The sequence below is a fragment of the Stylophora pistillata genome, chromosome 1 (assembly GCF_964205215.1).
Source record: "Stylophora pistillata chromosome 1, jaStyPist1.2, whole genome shotgun sequence".
NCBI classification, from domain to species: Eukaryota; Metazoa; Cnidaria; class Anthozoa; order Scleractinia; family Pocilloporidae; genus Stylophora; species Stylophora pistillata.
Window position 1 is genome coordinate 50,911,081 of NC_142519.1, and position 26,259 is coordinate 50,937,339.

Consider the following 26,259-nt stretch of genomic DNA (forward strand, 5'->3'; position numbering starts at 1 on the left):
GATTTCAAAATCAAAATGCGGATTTTGCAATCAAAATTGTTGATTAAACGAGACTTACCTGTAAGTTGAAGTTTGATTGGGATTCGATCTACCATGTCATCAGTCCGAAACGAAGGAGTCACATGAGATGCACATGCGCAATACCGATCAGTCTTCAACGTGAATGATACAGAGCTAAGGAACGAGGAAGAACTGTAGGGTGGGCTGGGCATGTGACTCCTTCGTTCCGGACTGATGACATGGTAGAGTCCCAATCAAACTTCAACTTACAGGTAAGTCACCTTTAATCAACAATTCTACCATGTCATCAGTCTTACGTCTCTACGGAGTCACATGAGAGTTCAAAGACCTGTAGAGCGAACTCATAAACAATAGTCCAATTTATTGGGTCCACAAAGCTTTACATGAATAAAACGTGTCATATTGTACAACAATCTCTAGTTACTGGTTGTAGAGTTCAACAAAATTGTTTCAAAGTTGAGATCATCTATGTCTAGGGGCTTAACATAATATCGTGCAAAAGTACGAGCGTTTGACCATCCTGCAGTTTCCATGATCTCTGTTAAGGTTAGTCCTTTGGCTTTACAATGCGAAATTGAAGCGGCTCTGCTACTGTGCGGGGAGTATTTTATATCATCTATACCCGACTGTTCCAGCACATTTCTGACCCATCTTGTGATGGTATCCTTGGTAAATGGCTTAAATAATTTGGCATAACTGATTAATAGCTGAGGGACTTCTTTTCTAAATGGTTTCGTCCTGGTTAGGTATTCCTTCAAATAATCCACGACGCAGATTCTCTTGTCATCCGGGTATGCTATTACCTTAATGGGAGCCAAATGTTTACCTGGCTTAATAAGTTTAAGCTTTTCGTTGATGATAATTCGGAAGCCATCGTCTAGTTCCTGAATTGAACGTGTCCATGTAAAGTAGGTTTTGTCCTCTTTGTCCAGTTGTTAGACATAATAACATGCTTAAATTCAACGTTAGGTCCTTCAGGGTTAAGGAACCCTTAATAGGACTAAATCTTTTAAGGTAGTTTAATACATTATTAAAATCCCAAATTTCCGTGTACCTAGGTAATGCCGGTTTTAACTCAAAAATTCCTTTCATACAACGGATAATAAGAGGGTACACACCGAATGGTATACCCTCGGATAAGATTGTAGCTGACGGTGCAGATCTAACTGTATTAACTGCGCTGTAGCCCAACCCCGACCTGTATAGTGAAACTAGGAGATCGATTCCTATGGCAACTCCTGGGCAATAGATGTCGATGTTTCTGTGTTCACAGAAGCTCTAGCAACGCTTTAAGTATGTTTGGTATTGTTTTGTTGTACCCTCTCGCCACGAAGCCATTAACACCTCCGTTGCCGAGGGTGACAATTGATATTGGTCTAATTTGTGCCTGATAAGTGGCAGATCATTGGATTTAGTTTCTGCCAGATCGGGTGAGTTTCTGACGGACTGCTCGGCAGGGTTAGTAGGGATCTGCCTGCTTTCAGGTACACTGGTGTCTGTTGCATCAGCTGAAGAGCATTGGCGTACCACGGCTGGGTTGGCCAGTCCGAGAGCACGCAGATCACCGATGCTTTCTCGTGATGTATTTTGCTCAACATGGCGGGGATGACGCAAAATGGTGGAAAAGCATAGAAGTTTAATTCTGACCACTCCAATTTGAAAGCATCTAGGGCAAAAGCTTTAGGGTCAGGCCTGAACGAAACTTATTTATCAAACTGGTAGTTGATGCGTGAAACATAAAGGTCCACATCCGTGTAAAGCCCAGTTGGCGTAAAGCTCTATTTAGGGACCCCGCATCGAGTTTCCACTCAGATCAGACTCTTTTTGGTTCCTTCTTGACTCAAATCTGCGATGAAATTTTGCTTCCCAGGGATATGTGTAGCGCTTAGCCATAAATCTCGTAAAATGCACCATTCCCATATTTCCTTAGTTAAAGCATTGAGTTACTCTGAATGACTGGTGCCCATATTGTTCAGTACATTAACAGCAGTGGTGTTGTCACTGAGTATACGGATATATGTCTTTCTGGTATGTTTGACAAAACACTGCAACACCAGAAATATGGCTAACAGCTCAAGATAGTTAATAAATTGATCACTCTTGATTTTTCCATAGTCCTCCAGAGGGTACACCATTATATTCTGCCCCCCACCCTTTTTTGGAAGCATCGATGGTGATAATGTGAGATGGTTTGTCATGTGCTATCACATTGTACGCCGCATTTATCGACCTCTGAGTCCACCACTGGAGTTCCGATATCGCATTTTCTGATAACTGCATGGTGTATTCAAAATTACCTTTTGATTTGGTCAAATATAGGGTCTTATCCTTTTGGAGGCAACGATAATATAGGGCACCATGCATGACACCCGGTAAGCTGGATATAATTTTCCCAATAACTCTAGCTACATCCCTAATAGTAGGGTGCTCAGAGTTCAGAGGCATATCACAGTCATGCAGTAAATGAACTTTCTTATCCGGTGTTAACCGTATGGCCATGGTGACAGAGTCAATAAGGAACCCCAAAATTGTCAAGGTTTGTGTTGGTTTTGGTCACGATTTTTCAGGGTGTATAACAAACCCCAATTTACTCAGTAGTAGGATTGTATCTGTAACATTTGCAACACACCCTTGAAGACTTTGGCCTTGGAGATAGATATCGTTAAGGTATGCTACTTATATGTGCCCTATTTTGTGTAGACATGAGAGTGGGGGCTTCAGCAACTTGGTGAAAACTCGTGGTGCACATGAAAGCCCATTAGGGAGACATGTAAATTCAAAAATTTGATTTTCCCACAAAAATCTTAAAAACTTCCTGTGCTCTACACAAACAGGGACAGAATAGTAAACATCCTTGAGATCAAGTGATGCCATGTAACAATGTATAGTTATTAGTTTTGTAATAGTAAAAAAGGAGTCCATCTTAAACACGAAAGCGCGCTATAAAAGGAGCCTTAGGTCCCACTGGACCATTTGTCAATCAACCGTCGTGTGATGTAGAACTCTTAGATTCAAGTCAGCTTAAGCTACAGATAATACAAAGCAATGAAGAGCTGGCGCATTCCTCAAAATTGTTTTATATCTTCATCACAATACAAGAATTTTTGAGATTTGTATTTCCTTTCTCCAATGGAAACTGTCTTTATTCGTGGTGGTAAATTTGAGATCGAAGTAGGTGGTTCGCACGTTACCTCATGCCACCATGCTGGTGGAAGTAAACAATAGATATCTCATTGGCTCCTTTTGTTCGTCTACCAGCATTTAAATTTGACCCGCACACGTCAACGGTAAATTACAAATGAGCCTAGGTCTTCCCAGGGAAGACTTCCTTATATAGCGCGCCTTCGTGTTTAAAATGATGATAGGTAACTGATTTGTTAAAACTTTTAAGGTTCAAAATTAACCTATGCGTGCCGTCTTTTTTGGGCCATAGAAAGATGCTAGACAATATTTGCCCTTATTATGCGACACTTTTACTATGATACCTTTCTGAAGCAATTTAGAGATTTCTCCTTCAATAATTTCATGCTCAGCATCAGTAACTAGCATACAAGGCAGAGTATGCAGGGTTTTCAACTGTTTTGTAAAGTAGCAGACATACTTCTGAAAGCAGCAGACGTGAATGTTTTCTTGGCGCCGTAAGGCGCCTCGCGAGCGCCGAAGGCGTAAGCACCTAGGGGGGTTTGGGGGCATGCTCCCGCAGAAAATTTTTTAAATAGAATACTCAGAAAAACTATTTCCAGCGCTTCTGGAACCAAGGAAACAGTTTCCTAGGCAATGCTGGCGCTCACTAAAATTCTCTTTAAAAAGTAAATTACTCAATGAAAATGGTCGGTTGGTAGGGGGAGGGGGAGGGGGAGGGAGAATGGCAACAACAGAATTTTCATTGGCTTATCATTGCGAATTTATTTGATTTTCAAAAATGATGTTTGGTAACTTGGGTTGTAGTCCATTCATCAAGAGTGTAGTCTATTCATCAAGGTCCGAGCCAAAAGCTGAATCATCACTGTCTGTGTCACAGTCCACCTCGCAAAGCCCAAGAGCAGCTGTGGCTATTTCTACCTCCTGTGAGAGAAAGAAATGAATAGCAACCGAGTAAACACTCAGATCTTTTACGTTTTAGCAGCAGCTTGGTTCAGTTAAAACACTTTTGAAGCTCGCAAAAAAGCGATTAGGTAATGACTCTTAACGTGAATCGCTGTAGTCGTGTAACTGACCTCTTCAGTGCGAGCATCAGCATCAACCTCGTGGTCTTCAATTTCATCTACAGCCTCTTGACTTTCATTGCCACTCAGCCTCTCTCCTTCTGAAGCACGTGTATCACTGACCGACTCAACTTCAGGCATCTGCAAAATTTAAACCGTATTGTTGTGGGCATATGACCTTACAATACACTGCATCACTATTCAGGAAAAATGTACCGTTATGTTAGAAGGTTGGGTCAAAAGAATGAGTACCTTGCTTTCCTTTGGTAAACGAGGCTTACGTCTGTTCTTTGCGGACAACCAGATTTCTGCCGCCCTTTGGACTATGTCAGTACACTCCTCTGTCCCAAACGATGGGCCATTGATGCTCACATGCATAAGTGCATTTAGCATGTCATCAGTGAGTCGACTTCTCATTCTTGTTTTGATGCGTTTAATAGCACTTCCACCTCTTTCAGGCCAACAGTTGCTAAGGGGCATCGTCCATGCAGCTTCCGCCACCATAAGAAGTTCTGTCTGAATAGGTATCCTGGTAGGTCTTGCGCCGCGCAAGCAACCTTTGTAAGGTCCAGTCTGTTGTTGTGAGAATGTTGGTATCTTCAAGGCTTCTTTCATTCGGCTGCAACAGAGTTTGCGGCACTTGTTTCTTCCAAGCAACCATTTCAAACTTGAAATTCTCCCATTGTGCGAGTAATTTTGCACACTTCATTTTCTTTTCTTCTTCTTCTTTTGTTCCATAGAAGTGGTTACTGATGATTTTTATCTCTGCCTGGCCATAGTCTTCAAATCCCGGGTCACTTTCATTTGGAAGATCAGCGATATCGAAGATGGAAAAGGCGCTAACTTGGGGTAAAGTAGGTTCAAAGCGATTGTTGATATTGTCTTGCAGGGCCACAATGTAGCGGTTCATGAGAGAACACAGCTCTTGCATCTTGTTGTCTGAAAGCGTTAAACCACAACGGTGAAGCCTTCCATTCTGAGCGAGGTCGTTCTGCAGCTTTTTCAAACTTTCCTTGTCCTCTTTAAGCCTGTTTAGTTCTGCATGTGTGGCCTTGATTGCAGGAAGCAGGTGTGAGAAGTTTACGTTTCCTCGTTGAAAACGATTGCTTAATTGTGATAATACTGGCAAGACATCGTGGAGGATGTAAATGGTGCCGATGAATTTCATCTTTTTCATTCTTTTCAGGAGGCCACCCGTTGCTGATCCCGTTGGTTCAGTTTTAAGCTGCTCCAGCGTTTCGATTATTGCGCAGAAATCCGCAAATACCGCCTCTACCGATATATCTAACGACAACCAGCGTGTACGACAAGCCTTCTTCAGCTTTTTTGCTATCTGCTTCCTCCCCGCCGAATTTAGTGTAAGAATCTTTGTGCTCTCTTACACTTTAAGATACGTTGCAGCGCGCTTTGCAGAATTCTCAATTAGCTTCCACAACTGGTTCAACTGTAGTTCACAGTGGGCAATGTAGTCAATGGTATCTGCAGAGCTAGCAGAGGCAAGAGCAAGTTTGTGTGCTAAGCAGTGGAAAGACAGGATCAATGGGTTCTCATCTTTTAGAAGCTTTGCTACCCCGTTTCTGGCCCCACTCATAACAGACGCATCATCAGAGACAAAGCTGCGCATGGTTTGAACCTCTAACCCAACGGATTGCAACTGTTAAAGGAGTACTTTTTTGATCTGTGGCGCATCTGCCGAGTTGTTGCCTTACAGTGTGTTTGATATTGCAAGGAAACTGGTGGTGGTGTTACAGCTTTGACTGTCATAATACTGGACAAAAGTTACAAGCTGCTGCGTCAAAGAGATGTCGGTGACCTCATTAGTGAGGATGCCATAAACGCCATTACCAATCTTTTCTTTAATCTTTTCTTTGAAAACCTGTGCAGGAGTTAAAAACAGCTCTCTTTCAATTCCCTTTGACGAGTAGGGGAACTGACGTTTCAGATCAACTCCAGCAATCTTCTTTATCATCTCCAGAACCAAGGACAACTTTCTGTTTGGCAACTCTTCTTTAGCTAGCCAATAAACAACTTCGAAAATCTTCTTGCACTCTTTTCCCTTGTTCTTTTCCTTGTCATCTAATTACTTCTGAAACTCTGATCCTCGCTGCAGCATCTCTAATTGTATGGCTAGTTTGTGTTGAGGAGAATCAGCATGTACTCTGATTGTCTCAGGCTTGAATCTTATTGCTGGGATTTCGTTAAAGTATTTCGTTTTGTTTTTGGCATTGTGAGTGTCATGTTTTTTACAAAGAAGGCAAAACATACCCTCATTTGCTTGAAAAACAAGCCACCATATCCCCGTTTCAGGATCATATGCTTCTGGTCTACTAAGCATAGAATGCTGGAATTTTGAAACCTTTTCAGTTGGGGATTTGACACTATATACAAGTCCACAGGTGTGTTTAATACCACACAGGTTTTGCTGGTGCACATCTACGTCAGGGAAAGTGTTGTTCAACATAATTATCTCCCTTTCTTTATGGCAAGAAGATTGAGAAGGTCCTTTACTTGTTTGAGGACTCTTTCGGAAAGCAGTTTTTGAAGAGGAACAACTTGGCTTTTCACTCTCATTACTACTTGCTGGCATTGGATCACAGTTTGTTGCCTCGGACAGGCTTTCTTCATCTGTACGTGGTTGCTTGCCTAAGAATTTCCCCTAAAGACACCAATATTTTTGTCAATTCATTTCTACTGAATGATCACTGTTGTCTGTGTTCAAAGTTGACATTATCAAGGATTTCATGAACCAGCGTCTGCCGATGATAAAATCGACATCCATGAATTAAATCCTTTCGTGAGTGAAAGTAGGCGAGTAATTTTAGTTCCGGTTTCCGGTTTCGGTGAAGTCTTTGTTTCACCCGCGTGACCGCCGAAGTGAAGTATCATCGGGCCGTGAGAAAAAAAATCTCTGGTACCCAGGGTATCACTTTTGAGATCGCCTGTGTTATTTTTTTCGTTTGTCTTAAGATAAAATCTTTCAGTTTTTTCTATTTCAAAGTCCAAGTCGTATTTTGATCGTTGGATAAGGGAAATATAAACTTAACCTTGTAAATAGTGACCTCATTAGCAAAGGGCAGCCGTGAGACATTGTTTTTTTTTCTACGGTCAGGAGAAAATTACCATTTTTACTGCTAACAGCGCAGTACAGTGAAACACTCATTCAGAATAATCATGCCCTTCAACTTACCTTGTTTTCTCTTGGCCGTCAGGCCGAAAAACTCGCCTATCCTCTTCATTCTTTCAACAGTTTGACTAACACAAGTTGCGTGTTTTACCTGGGGATTTCCCTCAAGACTTGGCCGAGTAGGAATGAGAACGAAATAGTCACTTCAATTCCGTTTAAATGAAGAAGGGAAACCAATAAAGTATCCCGCCGCTCAATAAGCAAAGAAAAAAGAGTCATATGGCCGTTTTGAAGAATTTAATTGATTATTCTGTTTTCCTCTAGTCAGTATGTTCATGAGATGCCTTAGTAAGAAAAAAATATAATACAGTAGTAAAAAAAATCGCCAATATTGATCTCAAAGTACCGGACGTGGAATGGCAAACGACCGGACGAAACGTCCGGCCCCCGGCCTAAAATGAAAACCCGGGGTATGCTGTTGTAGTTTCTCAAATAGGTCAATCTGTGTGCCACTTACATGAGATAGCAACATTCTATCATTACTGATTTCATTCCAAGCTGAAAGGCAGGTACCTATTTGCGCGGCTTGGAATGATTGGCACATCTCAGTAAAGTGTTCCACAAGAGTGGCTAAAATTCATAGAATAGACTTACATTTGTTTTAAGTTGCAAAAGCCGTGTTTCTCTTATTTTATCTCCGCTGACTGCTGTTTTTTCATTTCGTAAGGTTTGTTGTGGCCTTTCCACAAAAAATCTCTCTTCGCTTTAAAGGCGTTGTAGTTTTGTGACCCAGTTGTATGGCCTTGGCTTCTATGCCCTTTCTGAGTGGTATAGAGAGCTAGCTCTAATAGCTTCCTTGGCATCTCTGAGTTGTTTAGCTAGATCGTCTCCAAAGAGATATTCACCGTCGATTGGTATGTCTGCAGAGCAGATGGTATTGTATTCCGATTTTAAGGCCGGTTTAATTTGTTCCCTCCTGAGCTGCGAGAGCTGCGTGTGTACATGACTTAACATGGCTAATGACTCAACTTGACGCTCAAAAATCTTTCAATTAGATTCCCCGGTGGAATTGCTGAGTAGCAGGTTAGTTATTTGTAAGTTTGCATAAATGACTTTGCGTATACTCTGTTGCATATTTAATAAATTTAAATCAGCAGATCGTTTTTCAGAATTAAGCTGTGTCCATATTTCACTGTGTGCATTAGGTCCCTTTATTGCTGTGCAGTTTTCAGGGCATTTTGTACTTTTCTGCAAAGAATTTAATTTTCGCAGCAACTAAGGTTTTTCCCCAACGCTTTTGTGCTATTTGTGCCAGCTCTGTTTTGATTTTGTCGCCGGTGGCTTCGTCATCGTCGAGCTGGTTAGTAAGTTCTTGCAACAGAGTTTCACTAGCGGACGCTTCTCGCTCTTTTTGGCCGGTAGCTTTCGATTGCTTGGTGAGCGTGCGGATCGTGGACGTCCTTATCGACGTCCAAGTCATCCTCAGCGCGGAGGCTTAAATTATCATCAGAGTGGCTTTTCCGTTTTGATGCGGGCCTTTCATTATCAGTGTCAGAGTCACTCATCTGATCTGATTTTCGTCGCTTCGACGACCATGTTGCTTTACCAGATACCCCGGTGGGGCTGTTTTGTTTCATTTCGAGTAAGATCTTTGCAATTTGGCCCATATTTTCGTTCATGGACTGGAGCGTTTTAGCCAAGTCTTTGTTTGTGATATCGTCCTCACGGTGAGAATTTCCACGGGAAGTTTCAGCAGCAACCTCGTGGGGGTCGCTGTATTTGATAGGTTCAATCATTGTCCTGTGAAAAAAGGCAACAAGGAAAGCGTAAACCTGCAAAAATTTAAATTGGTCGTATGCCTTAAGAATCTGTAAGGTATAAAAAACAGGGATGCCTCTGATTGAGTGAGAAAAATGATATTTTGGTTCACTCACCTCTACGTAAAGCACTGACTTTGGCAAAGGCGCCTGCACTGATCGGTATTGCGCATGCGCGTCTCATGTGACTCCGCAGTGACGTAAGACTGATGACATGGTAGAAGCCAAGATTTCTTTGAACGCGCTTTCTATTCCTGATTGGCCGTGATTACCTCTCGACCCAGTTTCCTTGGAACCACATTCAAAATGGTGGACGGAATTTTATTCTGGTCGTGAAAGAACTGATGTCGCGCTATTAAGTCAGGACTGTTGTTTGGACAGCTGTGTTACATTTGGTAACCTTTTTCTAGAGAAAAAGTATTCTCCTCTTCATTTTGTGCATCGAATGTGTGAAATAGCTACCACCCGCCTCGATGAAAATTCTAATTTATACTTCGACAGGTGAGAGGTCTTGAAAGGATTTTCAACCCACTCAATGTCTATGAAATGTATCTTATTAGGAGAATTACGTACTCTCTAACTATGTTGAAAGAACTGATCACCAAGCAATGGGCTGGTGGACACAACAATGACCTCAAATCCACGGACAGAACCTCATTGGACTACTCAAACATGGACCAACCATTTGATTATTAATTTTGGTTTTCTTTTTCGTTAGTCACAACGTACAAACACCACGAAATTTGTGAGATTATTTTAAACATTCAAAATCCTTCCTTCGAAATATAGTGCCAAGTCATTTTACCTCCCTCAATATCGGTCATGAAATGAGGCGGGAAATCGATAAAACTAATTGTTTCCTTCTTAAGTATAGTAGATTGACGAACGAGAAACAAAATGCATCAAGCAATTCATTAATTGAAAATGTTTAAATCGTACAGCATTTAATTTAACTTTTGTGTTCTCTTCCTCTTGTTGTTTGGAAAATGCATTTACATCTTCGTCGCCCACCACATTATTACAAATCTTGCAGCCATTATTCCAAACAAGAAACAAAGCAAGTTTATTCAGCAAAGTTTGAGAAAGCGGGAATGGTGACAGGGTTGCTCAATATCGCCACTCGTGTTACATAGTTGTGTAGGATGGTCATATTGATTCTACAGAATTCAATGTTTTAGTTGCTGGTACAGCACTCTCCTCTGTGATTATGATAAATAACAGGGTAGATGCATGTAGTGGCCTCAATTCCAGTCACTTGAGTGACTGTTTTTGTACAGCAGGAGATAATTACATGCTGATATTTTTCATGGCAGATTGAAGTAATAGTGCATGCTGCTGACAGAGATGACCAGCAGGGAAAGTTTTGGTGCAAATGACAACATACTGGATTTGTTTAAAGGAGTGGCTTCATGCAGGTAAGAATAAAAATTCTTTAGTGGGAGGAGGAGGGGCTAATGTAAACTGCCACATACACATGTTTAACCCTGGCCCCCGGTTATTGGCCCATCTACTTGTGAATAAGAAAATACATAAATCTGATTATTACAAGCCCACTGACCCCCTGGATATTAAAGCCCTTCTTCAGCTTTTCTTGTTTAGATTATAATTAGGTTGGAAGCACCACTGCTGTGAATAAGACATTAAATTTTGGATAATTAAGAGAAAAGATGAGCTTCAAGGAGAAAGTCTGAACTTCTTTTTTGTTATGTTCCAATTTTTTTCAGTTTGTCAGTTTTAAATTTAATTCTGATACAAATGTATTAAAATGAATTCAATTTACCAATGCAAAACTTCTTTTTTTAATTTTTCTCATAATGTACTTTCCTTCTCTTCCTCCTTGTGTAAGTATCTAAGTGGAAATTACACATTATTCATTATAATCCATAAAATAGCGTCACTCAAATTCTGTTGGTCTAAATGCATCACATGACTGAGAGTGCCCCAACTAACACTGGGGAGTACTGGTGATCTTTCTCATGTCCATAAATTTTCAAACTTAACATTTGATTTGAGAAAAGACTTGAAGATAATAGGGCACGATTCTCGCAGTAGATAGCGCTATTTATGCAATAACGAAAATCAGACCTGAAAAAAATCAGGCCTGTACGGGACTCGAACTACTGACCTCTGCGATACTAGTGCAGCGCTCTACCAATTGAGCTAACAAGCCAACTGGGAGCAGGCCGTTAAGTTGATTCGTAATAAACCCGTGAAAGTGATAAATGAGATACAATGAATATCTGAAGTTCATATATTTTGAACTGCGGTATTAGATACGTATGATGCACGATCCTCGCAGTAGATAGCACTATTTATGCAATAAATATATATGAACTTCATATATTCATTGTTTCTCATTTATCGCTTTCACGGGTTTATTACGAATCAACTTAACGGCCTGCTCCCAGTTGGCTTGTTAGCTCAATTGGTAGAGCGCTGCACTAGTATCGCAGAGGTCAGTGGTTCGAGTCCCGTACAGGCCTGATTTTTTTCAGATCTGATTTTCGCTATTGCATAAATAGCGCTATCTACTGCGAGGATCGAGCATCATACGTATCTAATACCACAGTTCAAAATATATGAACTTCATATATTCATTGTATCTCATATTATTAAAAACTAGATCATTGGATAATGCAATTCAAGGCTTTTTATTAGCTTAGCCATTATGGTATATCAGCCAATATACCATAATCTACAAATATGGCAAGCGTACGTGTCAGATTAAAATTAAAAGGGAGCTAAAAATTGAATAAAGTTTAATTTAATTTAACGTTTTTAATAAAACAATTATTCCACTCGCGCTTGTTGGATATGAGATGATTATAGCCAACTCGGCGCTACGCGCCTCGTTGGCTATCTATCATCTCATATCCAACGCGCGCTCGTGGAATAATTGTTAAATAGAGCATACTGACAATATTACAAGCCCACACGTTTTTCTTGAACTTCACTCTTGAAAAACATTAATATTTTGTTCCTCTATTCAGATGAATTCTATACACAAACACCTATGCACATTTTTGTACCAAATGTCTAGAAAAGCTAATAAAAATTGGCAGTGCCTATACCCTACAACACATCAAGTTCCCACCTTAAGGAAAAGACCTGAATTGTTTATCTGCATGTCCATTATCCCCAAATGTCTTTTGGACATGGATGTGTCCTGCGGATGTGATATGGAGTTGATGGTGCTGAATATTTGTTACATTTAATTCCTAACTAAGTTTGCCACAATTATTTTATGAACCTGCTGTAAAATATATATATTTTAATTTTTTCAATTTACTTTACTCACAATCCCCTATTACAGTTAATACTTAACTTATAATATATTATACTAGAGGGATAGTCATAGCAAAACACATCACAGACAGTGAAAATACTTCAATTCACAAGGGTTCCTATCTTTTCCTTAACTCTTGATGCTTCTTATATCTTAAGGCAATAAGTCTTTCACTCTCTTTCTTGCTTACTGCTTTCGGTACAAAAATTAAAATTTTGGATTGACTTGTTTCTCCTAAACTCCCATATACACAGTTTACCAAGAATTGTCAGATAATTTGGTAGTTCATTTCTATTTAAAATGCCAATTAAAACTTGTTTTAGAGATAGGTTCAGATTTTCACAATGAGAATTACACCACCAATTGCAAAACCTGTTCCAAAAGGCTTATGCATACTGAGCAGTCATAAAACAGATGACAGAAGTCTTCTTTGTAAATTTCACGGAAGGAACACATCTCTGACTCAATTAAATATTTTGCTATTTGTAAACAAGATGCGATTGAATAGTTTATACTGAGAAGACCAAGGCTTGGAAAATATCCCATTATTTTAAACACAACTCAAGAGTTTATTATTGAAGGTTTAATCCATCTTATTAGGTGACCCTCTGACAAGGTGCGGGAAAAAATGAAAACTGTACACTTTCTTAGATGCGCATTGTGCGAGAGAAAATGTTAATTGTGCGAGTAATTGAGCAGGATTGCGTAATATTGCGTCGAACAAAATATTTCGTATCCCACTCCCTGTTAAAGTAAACATCGGGTTCTCCTCATAAATCACACATTTTTTTGTAATATCAATGTGAAATTCCTCCTGTAATGGCTAAATGACTTCTAGATTTTACTTTGAATTATTTTATCTTATTGACTGAACTTTAGGACCTATTTTGAAGCAATTCTTTTTTCGTCAAAGCGATCGAAAGAGCTAAACGAAAACACTCGAGGAGATCGCCTCATAATTTGACTTCGCCAGTAAAAGTTACTGTCGATGGAAGCCGTGTTTTCTTATTCCACTACGATTTACGAAGGTCTTAATATCTGACAACCCATTCATCCTGTAAATGCCAAGAATAAACATTTCTTTTTTTCACTTTGAACGAGAAAGCCATAACGCCAGCGGCCTTATTCAACAACACCTCTGATTCATTATTTGAAAAGCATAGGCACAAACCGCCAATGAAAAATAGAGTTAGAAGTAGACTAGTGCCCAGGAAAGCGCACGCTACGATAAGAACGCCTTGTTGTTTGAATAACGCAATCGACGAGTTGTTTGATGAAAGCGTGGAAATTCTAGAGTATTTTTGAAGGTAAATAGTCTGAAAATAGTCTAAAATATTCTAGAAATCTCGATACTCGACAGAAATACCCCTTTTGATTGAAATTTCAAGTAAAAATTTCCGTATTGTGCGGGATTTTGCGAATTTTCACAGATTGTGCGGGATTGTGCGGGTTTGACCGAATTGTGCGGTTCGCACCCGCGCACCCTGTCGGAAGGCCTGTTAATTAGGGTCAAACAAAAATTGAAGTCCTCTAGTGATTGATAATGAAAATCCCAGTCAATAGAGTCAAAGGCCTTTTCAAAATCTATTAACAGTAGAATACCAGACATCTTAAACAATTCAGCATGATCGATAATGTCGAGAATTGAGTGAGCCACCTCTCCAATAAATCTACCTTGGATAAGACTCGACTGATTGTAGTGGATTAGTCGAGGAAGGAATTATTTGATTGTGATGGTAATGACCATAGAAGCAAAGTTGGAGTTAGCATTGACTAATGAAGTCAGCCTCAAGTTTCCAAATACATTTGATCTTTACCTGTTTTATCAGCTAATGTGATAATTGCCTGTTCTTGTGAATTTAATATTTCTCGTGATTCAAAAGAAGAATTACCGGTAAAAGCCGTGTATAATGCGCACTTTTTTCTACAAAAGTAACCATCAAATAACTCGCGGTGCGTATTATACACGAATTCCGTTGTTTGTCACGCACGTCCCAATTTCCATATGTTAAAAACACAACGAAAAAAGTAATACATTTAAAGCTTTGATACAATAACTTATTTTCAATGAAAGGCTCTAGGTGCTTATTAAGTATTTACTCTAAAATCAAGACGAACGACAACAATCGCTAAATATTTTCGCAAGTGTGCAAACAGGCACGTGAATGAGATTTCAAAGTGATTATGCAAATTTGGCCGCATGTGAAGAGATCTCATGCTACATGGAATTTTTCCATGAGAAGCAAGAAGAAAGTGAGCGAGAAACATTTCAGGACAAAAGCTTTATTTAAAGCAGTTCTTGATTTGCTGCTATAGGCGAAAACACGCAAATTTGTTATATGTACTAAGGGCACGCACTGGAAATCATCGTGGTTATATTGTTGTTTCCTTGACTTTACGGCCAGAAAAATTGAAACTTCTAAAGGTACGATGGTATGACACAAAATCATATTGTTGCTCACTCATAATATTTATCGGGCCATGAAATCGTCAAATTAGCTAGGCCTCGCTTGAAGATCTTAAGTTTGATTTCAATAATGTCATAAATAGCTAAGTAGCAAATTAAAGATATTGATATTCACGATATAGTAAATTTCTCATTCTTGTTGTCTTAATAAATAATTGTACGAATATTTAACTTGTCTTTTTTGTCGTGAAAAACTTTTTTTCTCTGATAAATTAGGTTAAAAACAAGGGTGCGCATTCTACATGGGCGCGCATTATACAGGGGAAAATACGGTAAAAGCATATCTGTCATGAGCTCACCTACAGAGCTCCAAAAAGTTTTGTAAAATTTGGCAGGTTGCCGTCATTACGAGGAGTCTTTCCATTTCCAAAAGTATCCAGTGTTTTGGCACATTCTTCAATTATAGTTATTTGTCCTTTACAACCTAGTTTTTCTTCCTATGACAATTCTGGAATGTTGACGTGACCACATATCATGGAATAAATATGAATATTTTTTCTCTTTTTCAGTATGTTTGTCACCACCTGGAAAATATTTATGATGTTGATTGTAACAGGAAATTTGTTACAAGAGTAACAACGTGGTGTAAGCCAAAAAGCCACTCTTTTAGCAATGATGAACAAGCAGATTCCATGTTTCCGTGCATCTGTTCTGTAGTAGGTCACAGGTAACGTCAAAATGTGATAAGAACAAAGTCTTTCCACATTTGAACGTCTTCTGTGATCTATAACTGCAACTTGAAATCTTTTTATTTTATATTGTTATAAAGCAAATAATGAAAATGGTGAAGTCATCAATGCGTCTCTCCTCTAATAGATCATAAGTAAGAACCAATCAGACTGCACGTGTTATTCAGCTTATCATATAAAGTGCATGTATTTTCTTTGCCTCACAATGTGTTTACTTCCAGTTTGGATCACGATTGTACTGCATGGCACTTATGTTGTTGACATGGTTTACAGTAGTCAACTTATACCCACATTTCGTTGCAAGTGGTGAATGATGGAGGCTATCCAAACTTCCTTGAAAGAAAATGAAGTTAATAAACAAAGTATCATCCATGAGTTATAAGAAAGGTGAATCAATGATTATGAAAAATGCACCAACACGCAGTTAATTTTTTTTTTATATTAGGATTGTGCCAGACTTGAGACTTTGTGTTTACTACCAGGAATGCCACGATCCCAACTGTAGAGGGATTGACTATCGTTCCCCTGGTATGTTCTGGCTGCCGAAAACACATCATTTTTTAGGATTTGTCGGGGAGCAGACTTAAAATCGAGAATGCAGAAGAACGATTCAGGGAGAGTTCTCGCTCAGATTCCAATTGAAATGCATAGTATGGCAGGGTTTTTTCCAGGAACTGGAGAACTAACCTTCAGTTTCTATCTACCTACCTACCTAATCTCTATTTATCTAATTTATTTAATCTATCCAATCTATCTATCTATCTATCTATCTATCTATATTCAGATCTTTACCAGCATTATTCTAGCTTTTACAATCCTTCAAAAAGATGGTCAAGATAGTCAGGAGACGCTCACTCTTAAAATTATAAGAAAGGTATGGATTTTTGCGAAAAATTTTCCAGACTTTGCAAAAGTACGAAAGAAAACTGGAGCCTTAAAAGATAAACAGGGAGAAGTCTGTTGTATATTCCTAACAGCGAGAAGTACTTAACTAAATTTCAGATTCATCCATTAATTACTCAAACATTGGGAAAGCTTTATCGGTTGCGTTATTTGAGGAGGCATTGAAGGGGTAAAAGTCTCTTTATCATAGAAACTAGTCATAGCCTACTGTCGTATGTTCAAAAAGAGGAATTTGCAAACCCTCTATCGTTTGGTTACTTTCAGAAAAGCCACAGGAAATCAATCCATTGTGAAGTTGTGAGGTAATTGAATAATCACTCTCCTGTGTAAAAGATTTGAATACGATTCATGAAGTGTAGTTTATTAATCTCATCATGACCTCTTTTGTTACTTCATTTAAAAATCTTTGAAAAGCGTGTATTTTCATTTTTCAGTTTGACGAGTTTTCAAATAATGATTTTGATGATCCAGAGCTTTGTAAGTTGTTATCTGAATGCGAGCAGAGGCTAAATGATTCTAGGAAAGATGAAATGGAAGAGATGCTTAATACAAACGAGAACAACTTGAACGAAGATGGTGTCCCAAGAAATAAACAAGCTGTAAAACAATTTGACAATAGTGGTTGTGTTACGCAACCTAAAGTTGGTGATTGTGACTTCGGTAATGACTTGGACGATGCATTACTGCTTGAGCTTCAGATTCCACATCACAGCTGGGATAGCGAGGGTGCAGTTTCACATACAAGAAGCCTTAGGGATCACAACAAGCATTTGTGACAATCTTGTCAGGATAATGAGAATTATACAAGCCAAATATGGAAGTCATCAGACGAAGGAAGCAAGAAAACCAAATTAAATAAACCGGTTGGAATGGACCTCTCACCAAATTATGCCGGATTTGTCAGGATGAAACAGAAGCCCGGATGAGTGAAAAATATATGTGTGGCGGGGTATTAACTGAGAATTATTGCGAAAAATTTTTATCAAAAGAGGAAGTTTCTGAGTGGTTAGATGAAGAATCTCTTGGTGATTTAGAGTTGTCCATGGCTGCGGAGGAGGCCAAAAGTACTGCTTCACTCAAGTGTATCCTACTAGTCTAGCACACTAGTTATTTTATGTGATAACTTTTTTTCAGTACCAGGAAAAACTTCAAAGATAGTGTAAGTTATTTGTTAAGTTCAATTCGATGTTGTCCTGTAGAGCCCTGATTTCAAACGCGGTTTCAAGAAGTGTTTTCTAACTACATAAATAAGTGATAAGCGATGTAGCGCTGAGATATCTCGGTTCTCAAATATGTGATAAGCTGGTTTTAACGGAAAACAAAGCTTTGAAAAAGAGAGGCTTTCAAAAGAAGCTGTAAGAGCCTAAATAAAAAAACTTTAAATAAGAAGTTTTAAAATCACTCGCCTTCCTCTCTTCTCAACGTCTCCAGTTATTTTATTGTGTTTTGGAGCCAGGAAAAACGCTTTTCATTGCTGTTATGACATAACTAGCTGTCACCGATCAAATGCGGGCCCTATAATAAAGCATCCGCTTGGAAACTGAACTGACCAATCAGAAGATGCGTACTGTGTTCACTTATGTTAGAGAGCATCATATAAAAAAGATGGCCGGTTTAAGGTGTTCAATTAGTAAAAGAAAACGTGCTAATAAACTGTGCGACAGTAGCAGAGGAGTATAAAAACGAGGGAGGATTGGGTTAGTGTCGCTAATCTTACCTTCTCTCCCTCAACCCCCCCCCCCTCCTTCCGCAAAAAAAAATAAAAATGACTATGATATCCGGCAGTTGGGTCGGGCATCAGTACTTGCTTTGGCCCACAAGAGGCGATGTTGAAGCTTTGAATTGATCGAGGCATAATATCTGTTGTCCAAGTGTGATTTCAAAGACTTTTAAGTGTAAGTCATTTTATGTTATTGTAGTTCTTAGCAATAAGATGTAAACTGTTTTGTCATTTTCTCTTTCGTGATCATTGTACCGCATCTTGCCTAATAGTGGTAAGCGAACGAAGTGAAGTGTAAATTGGTCCCAAATCATACATGTGATTTCAAAATCTTTGTTGAATATGTTTGGATTAAGGCAAGAAAACTGGGTCGAGTTCATAAACTCGGCCAACTTCTTGAGTATAATTTAGAATAAAAGACGTAAAATCTATCTCCATGGCGACAGCATACCTCAAAATGATCAATTCAATTTTCCAAGTTTGCTGGTTTCGCTGTATTGTGTCTATTGATATATGTTTTCTAAATTACTGTAAAACCCGATAAGAAGCCTCCTTTGGATAAAATGTTATTGGTTTTTTTTTTCGTTCTCAAACAGTAGTAAGCTGGTGACTCACGCAATGTAAATTGACAAATTTTACATGGCGTGAGTCATTCTACATTCGCTCCGACGAAGGGCTAACGCTCGAAACGTCAGCTTTTGTAATCGTTACGGTGGCCAATTTACCATTTCAACTTTGTTGATATATCCAAATTATTAAAATTGGCAGAACCTTTTATATTTATAGAAATGCAAAACTAGCTGAAGGCACAATTCCCGAAGTTATAGCACATATGTTTGAGAATGTCGTCCATTGTGACTTGAAATGAATGGAAAACTCACTAATTAGAATGTATTTTTATGATAATGATCTGGAAAAGCCGTATACAGCCTGCTTTTTGAAAATGACTTCATTGCTGTTTTAAAGACACTCGATCTGAATCGTAGTAAGTGAGCAGCGAGAATATATTTCAGGTATTTATTCCTTTTTGATATTTAAAATGTACGAAAAAAGATAATTTTAAATGACACCGAATTATGACATCCAAAGAATCGAGTGAAGGATGATGTTTCAATTCCGCAGGAAAAAAAAAAACATTTTTTGCGTCCATGGAATTTAAACATGGCAATTATTTATTCAGACTACCTCTCCATTTTTTCGTTTAAAGGGCTGATAGAGAAATTCGTAGTTACTCAGGCCTGTCATCAAAAACTTCGCCCAATCCTCAGAAAAGGAATCGAAGTTCAGAAATTTTAAAACTGATTAACGCTGTTTCTCATACTACGTTTTTAGTGGTTATTTAGAATTTGTTCGCAGGGATAATAACAACAATATGTCCACATTTTTTATTCAGTGAATTGTTTACCGCGACACGTTCTTACTGGCGCTCGAATAAAACAGAAATACCGTAGAAGAATAAGACAACTTTGAAGATTACATCACTGGAGAAAATGTAATCGCAAGGTAGGGGAGAAACTACTCTTTTCAAGAATTTCTTTACCAACCTTCTTTTCCAGTTTAGGGACAATTTCATAATATTGTGACAACATAAATCGTTTTTATTCAGTTGTCAAGTGTTCAAAAAAAAATGTGTGTAGTATCGCAGAGTATTTTTACTCGTTATTTGTCTTTTGACTCGCCCTACGGGCTCGTCAAGATACGGTACAACTTGTAAAAATACTCAGCGATACTACACAACAAAACGTCTAATAAGATATATTTATTATCCAAATGTGCTTCATAGAGTACAAATAATGCGCGAGACGAGTACGAAGATCACGCGATATTTGTACTCCAGAAATATCCGCGAAATTCGCCAGCACTGAAATAATAATTTGGCGTGTTGGATAATAAATCTCTCGCCCTACGGGCTCGTCAAAATACGGCAAATTCGTAAAAACACTCAGCAATACCACACAACAAAACTTCTGATAAGATATATTTATTTGAGTATATTCTGAAACTCTACTCGATCTTCAAACTTCCCCTCAGGCCATCCGCAGAAAACAGGAAGATGTTGTCCAAAAGGACCTTCTGGGCTTTCATTATTGCTTTCTGTAAGCACTGTTCTCTTTATCTAATGGAGTATCAAGTTAAGAGACTAAATGTGTTATTTAAACCTATTCAATAGGATTGGAATTAGTTAATTCTAGACACTCGGTTTTTGTTCTCATGAAAATAGCCCGCATGTTAATTCCTTAAATATCCAGGCGTGCATTAAATAACTCGCAAGAAAGTAAGTGATATGCGCACGGGAGACACACTGTGGATGACCCCGGATGGAGAGCATTAAGAAAATAGAGTTTCTGCTCCTTGGGAAATTACGAGAAAACGCAGCAGTCAAGTTGATTTCTGCTTCTCTCTCGAGTCTGATTGGTTTTATTAGCAGCAGATCACGACCATGTTTGTGTCGTAACTTATGCGGCGCCTGAAGTCAACAAAAAAAATGCAATAGCGGTTTTACTGTTTCAATTTTTGCCTACATTATACTGAAAAACGATTATTTCCAAAATTGTACAAAAAAGGAAAAGGGCCCCATTCACTGCGCTCAGAATCTTTAACTTTTCACTTTTGTTGTTTGGCATCAAACGCGCGCTCGCGTAGTCATGTCATTTACATTTTATACGAGAACAGTCTGCCCAGAGGGCGCTTAATTAAAAATTCCATTCATCAAATTTTGATAGCAACCTGAAACAATAAAAGAAAATGTGTGTATCTTACGAATTGAATTATCGTAATAAAAATAGACAAGAGCTTCGGATGCCGGCCACGATGTCTTCTCGCTTTTAATTTTCTTATTTTTATTTATTTATTTATTTTTTTTTTTTTTTGAACTCAGAAAGAATCTGCAATATGTTTTGGGTGCTTAATTTCAAAATCAGGTGGTTAAAGACATCTAGATTTATCTGAATATTTACCCGTTAGGTTTCAGTGAGTAATCCGTCTGAGTTACGTTGGCCAATTTCTCAATCGTTTAATGTAATGGTCTCCGAATGGCTGGTGATCATTTCCTTTATTCTCGTGACCTCCATGTTTGATTTAGGGTGACAGTGTAGGGGGAAAATTAGGGTTCATCAAAACGTCATATTGAGCGTCCCCTGAAACGACTTTTAAAAGAGCTTCTAGTCGAGATGCTATCTTTTCATAGCTTTGGCGACATTGACATATTTCACGATCTCAGTTAGGAACCTTACTGACTGTCCTATCTTTTTCTCTTGATTTCATAAGCAGCTGGGCTAATGGCGGAAGTATGCCTTCACAGAGTTGTGCCACAGTTTCCCTTAAGCCAACTTTTGCAAGCTCCAAAAGGGCATTATGTGGAGCTGAATTTCACCTTAAAGATTTCTGGTAGAAAGCCCTGCAGTGATGATATGTACCCTTGGGTTTCGTGATGGATACAACGTGTCGGCCAATCTCCTTGGTAGATTTTGCGGAAGAAAAATTTCTGGTATCGTGCGATCCGGTGGACATCAAAGTAATCCTAAGAAATTCTTTACAATTTTAAGTTTTCATATTCACAACATTCTTGTAGTTTTCAGAGTGACTTTTACTCATAAAAGGACCAGTCCTTGCTTATCCTGTGTGTCAAACTGACATGCTCTTTTTAATGTGTAAAGAACCTTAGAGACTACCCTTATCATGAAACTATCTCTAAAGCTATCCCTCCCATTGCCTATGTTCTAACAATTTCTTGCAATCAAAATACAACAGTACTACAGTTTACATCGCTAACTCTATGTATTCATTAATCAATTTTCAGCTCCCATTGACTACTGGCCATAACTTCCAGTTCCTGACTAGATCCTCAGAAATTGGTCCACTTCAAGTTCCAACAGTCCACTCCAGTCCACTCCACTGCTTCCCAGCTAACACATAACAAGTCAAGGCTGACTCCTTCCAGATTGATTCTGAAGGAGAAAATACTGAAGATGTGGGGAATTGGACTGTTTGGGAAGATGAGACCACAAATCGAGTTTCTCTTCACTTCTTTCCAATGTCTGCTACATCTTGTTACATGCATTTACTCTGATGATCATCTGGGAATGAGTCAGTAAGAAGACACTGATGGAAGACAAACACAACAGGTCAGAGAATTCCTTGTGGGTTGGACGAGAGGGACTATAATATAAAGCACTGGTTGAACCTCATTTTAAATTTCAGACAGAAGTCTGGGGACTTCTCATTCGGCTTAATTTAATGTAGTTAGCTAAGTTAGTTGGGTCCCCTGGGGTTGGCTGGGCCTCCCTTTGTTCTTCCCTTAATTTTAATAGGGTTCCTTTTCAGGTACTTTCGGCTTAGGTTAGGTTTCGGCTTAAGATTCTTCTTTAGACAATTTCGGCCTTGATTCTACATCACGACTGCATCAACTGTGCACATATCCTCCAGGACTACAATGGCTCTTCAACCATGGACATCAACATCCACCCTTCCGCGCTGGGGCTTCCTGCTTAGTAGCGCTTCAAATACCAATTTTATAATGTTTCACCCGATAGCAGCAATTCCATAGACTGCAATCTAGTGAAGCATTTTCAACCAAATTATATTGTAAAAATTATTGCGGCAACCCATTTTGGCCAAAGGTTCAACCAGACATCGATTTAGTTACCATATATTTAACCGGATAAATTAGGCCATTCAACTGGGAAGTGTGCTCATTTGCCACTTCTATCATGTTTACTGGTTTAACTCCAGTTGAAGCCGCTTGTCAAGGCTTCATTTAGTGGGAAATAGGGAACTGCACACACCAGCTTAGGTCACAGAGAAAATAAACTAGGCTAAGTGTATGCTGTATTTTGACAGCATAATAGCTGTCAGTCCAAATTGCGGGCCAATTAATGTCGAAAATACAACACATCAACCAACATCATGGAGCAGAAAAGGAATTACACTGGAGAGGAGACAACAAAATATAGTTTTAAGAAATGGCCCAGTATTAGTATTTGCTTTTCACTCATACATTAAGCCAATTGTTTGACAAGTCAGCTTACAGGCTGTCACCAAATTTGGCAAAGTCAACTTCTCACTCAACATCCCAGCCTCGTGTGCACAGCAACCAACCCACAGAAAGGTAAGGCAAGGTCTGCCAGATGTCACCAGGTGAGTGGGTTTTATTTTCTTCCGAGTTCGGCTTTCAGCTTCAAATTTACTTCGGCTATCACTCCGGCCTTCGATTTCAACACCTATTGGCATCCAATTTACTGTATATAGGCTTGGTAACGACCTTGAATCGTTAGCTAGCTACCATCTGGGACACCATTAATGTTCTAATCGGGATGTCAACATTTACTGACACAAGAACACTTGAGGTTTCCACAGATGCTAAATTTTTCATATAGGAAAGCGCATCCTACCCTAGACGATTAACTAATAAAACGATTCATGTAACATTTTCAAAAATAAAAAATCGCAAACCTCTGTGTTTTTGTGTCTTACTCTGAAATAAATTGGCTACAAAGTACAATTAACATAACATTGACTAATACCACATTTTTTTCCAGAAAAAAGGTAAGTGCTACTAACATCTTTTATTTCAGGATTTCTGGGCCCATTTGGAGGCAAAATTGCACTCAACTTTCCTTCTAGGGCAGCATGAAGAGGCCCATTTTCGGGGGCAAATGTGCTTCTTGGCAGTTCAATGACCCTCGCTCTGTTTGAGAAACCACTTTATGTGCACTTTCAGAGACTAGCTCATTTTCGGGAGCTAACATTTCCACTTCCATAAAAGATGATATTACTAACCGTTACTAATTCCAGGAAAGATGATGCTGTAGCTGATCTCATGGACCAGTTAAGATAGATATGAAGAAGAGAACTCTATTCATCTCAAGCTCTTTCTGCAGATGGTAAGTTGCAGTTGACTGTAGCTTTGTGTGTGTACATAACAGCATGCATGCTTTGGTTTTTTCAGGTCGTCTTTTTAGTGAGATCATCAACACAAGGCTATGGAAAATAAGGTAAAATATAACAAAAGCATAAAGATATTTGTAACCATTTTACCTGCTAATAGAAAATTCAGAATTCAAACAGTTGAATACCTTTAAGGGGTAAATTATGCAACAAGTTAATTAACAAAGCATTTAAAGGCAGTTTTTCAGAATAAATTGACGGAGTATTGGTCTCATTTTAAAAAAATGATTCAAGCTTTTTAGGGGGCATTAAGCCACTAGAGAAAATTCAGTGACTAAGTTATCAACAGTTAGCTTTAAAAAAAAAACAAATTATCCAAGTAGTGAATCACGTGCAAAAAGTTCAAGTACACTTGGCATGCTGTAGAAGGAAATCTCTTATTAAACCTTTGCATAGTTTTAATCTTACTAGGCCCTTTGCAAGTAGAGAGAAAATGGTTAACTTGAAATACAACAATACAGCCGCTTACTACCCAGAAGAAACCAGCCTACAGCCCTTAAAACACCATGTCCCTTCTCTGGATCAACTGCAACTATACGAAGTCCATCAAGCACCACCTAGTCCTTCACTTCAACCCCTGTGGAAGGCAACAAAATTAAGCCCAAGAGGCAAGAACTAGTATAATAAGTCCTTCCGTCTCCCCTTCAGAAGACCAACAAGACTTAAGACTAGGAGGGGAACTGGAACCTTTATCCCTCCTTACAGCTTCTATGGAAGACAAAAACACTTAAAGCTACAAGGCAAGAACTGCAAATGTTAGACATCTACTTTATCTCCAATGCAGAATAACAAGACTTGGACGCTAGACATGGAATCTTGAGTCTTTCGTTTCAGCTCCTTCCGAAGACATCAACAGTTAAAGCTTCCAGACAAGAAATGGAATATTTTAGTCCTCTACTTCATTTTCACTGAAGACAACAAGACATGAAGCAAAGCAGCAAGAAATGAAATAGTTAGTCCTTCAATTCAGCTCCTAAAAAAGACAACATTACTTTAGCTCCTATAGACCACAGCAACACTTAATGCTATCAGGCAAGAAATGGAATACTTCAGCTTCTATATAAAAAAAACAAGACTTCAAGCAAAGAGGCAAGAACTGGAATGTTCAGAACTTCACTTTAGATCTTATAGAAGAAGACTCTTGAAGTTGCAAGAAAAGAGTGCCTTGTTTACTCCTTTACTTCTCCTCATAAATGGGAAGGAACAGATTTGAGGCTAAGAGGCAAAGCCTGGAATATTTAGTCTTTTACTACAACTCCTTTGGTAGACAGACAAGACTTGAAGATAAGAAGCAAGAACTGGATTATGTATTCCTTAACTTTAGTTCCTTGAGAAGACGAGAAGACAAGACTTGAAGCTAAGAAGCAAAAGCTGGAATGTCCAGTGGTTTCAATTGGCTCCTACAAAAAAGAATGCTGCCAAAGTATTACAAGGAAAATCTATGGACCCTATTGTGTTGTACCTCTACTTGTTATATCCCTACCTGAAACTCTTTCTCTAACAAGGTTGCTAGGGTCTGTAGTTATCTTCCTTAATGGCCGCTATCTTACTGAAATAGACTCTATCCTCTTGTTCTATAACTATTGATTTCATCTCTGTCATTTTTCTCTTTATTACAGCCAACTAAATCTTTGCCAGTATGGAATACTATTCCATTGTTTAAAAGCTTTCTTTTACATTGTCAGATGTGCAGCTCGCTTTCAAGGGGGCAACTGCTGACAGAAATTATTGCAGACTGATAACCCTCTCACTGCCAAGGTTTCGTGGAATAATACTCTTCACTGTCTGCCAGTTTTTATGATGTTAGCTTGGAGAATTTGGTTTTGGATCAACTAATAACTCCCTGGTTGATGTGTTTCTTTATTCCTCATCACCTGTCTGCTTGATATTGTGTTGATAATGTAAGGAAAATTCTGTCCTGGTCACTCATCAGAATTAAAAAGAGATAAATTAGCTTCTAGATTAAGTAGAGTGAGCTGTACAAAACCACCTTACACAATGTACATGTACATCCCCAGCACTTTCTTCAAAGTGCTTACATGTTTTATAGCTATGAGCCAAAGATCTGCAATTCAGATTTG

At 38.8% G+C, this 26,259-nt stretch overlaps 2 long non-coding RNA genes and 2 pseudogenes across 2 annotated transcripts; 1 reads left to right on the forward strand and 3 right to left on the reverse strand.

Moving 5' to 3' along the window:
• Positions 1 to 362: 362 nt before the first annotated feature.
• Positions 363 to 2,520, reverse strand: LOC148742966 (uncharacterized; annotated as a pseudogene).
• A 1,381-nt stretch (positions 2,521 to 3,901) lies between these two features.
• LOC148742967 (uncharacterized) lies at positions 3,902 to 4,386 on the reverse strand. The gene is made up of 2 exons (XR_015996004.1): positions 4,239 to 4,386; positions 3,902 to 4,086 (listed from the first exon to the last, which is right to left on the reverse strand). It is a non-coding gene; the product is annotated as an uncharacterized LOC148742967 (long non-coding RNA).
• Positions 4,387 to 4,695: 309 nt separating this feature from the next.
• On the reverse strand, positions 4,696 to 6,849 carry LOC148742968 (zinc finger protein 862-like; annotated as a pseudogene).
• Positions 6,850 to 19,620: 12,771 nt separating this feature from the next.
• LOC148742969 (uncharacterized) lies at positions 19,621 to 22,135 on the forward strand. Its single transcript, XR_016001496.1, has 4 exons — positions 19,621 to 19,735; positions 20,264 to 20,328; positions 21,503 to 21,746; positions 22,032 to 22,135. It is a non-coding gene; the product is annotated as an uncharacterized LOC148742969 (long non-coding RNA).
• The last annotated feature ends 4,124 nt before the right edge of the window (positions 22,136 to 26,259 follow it).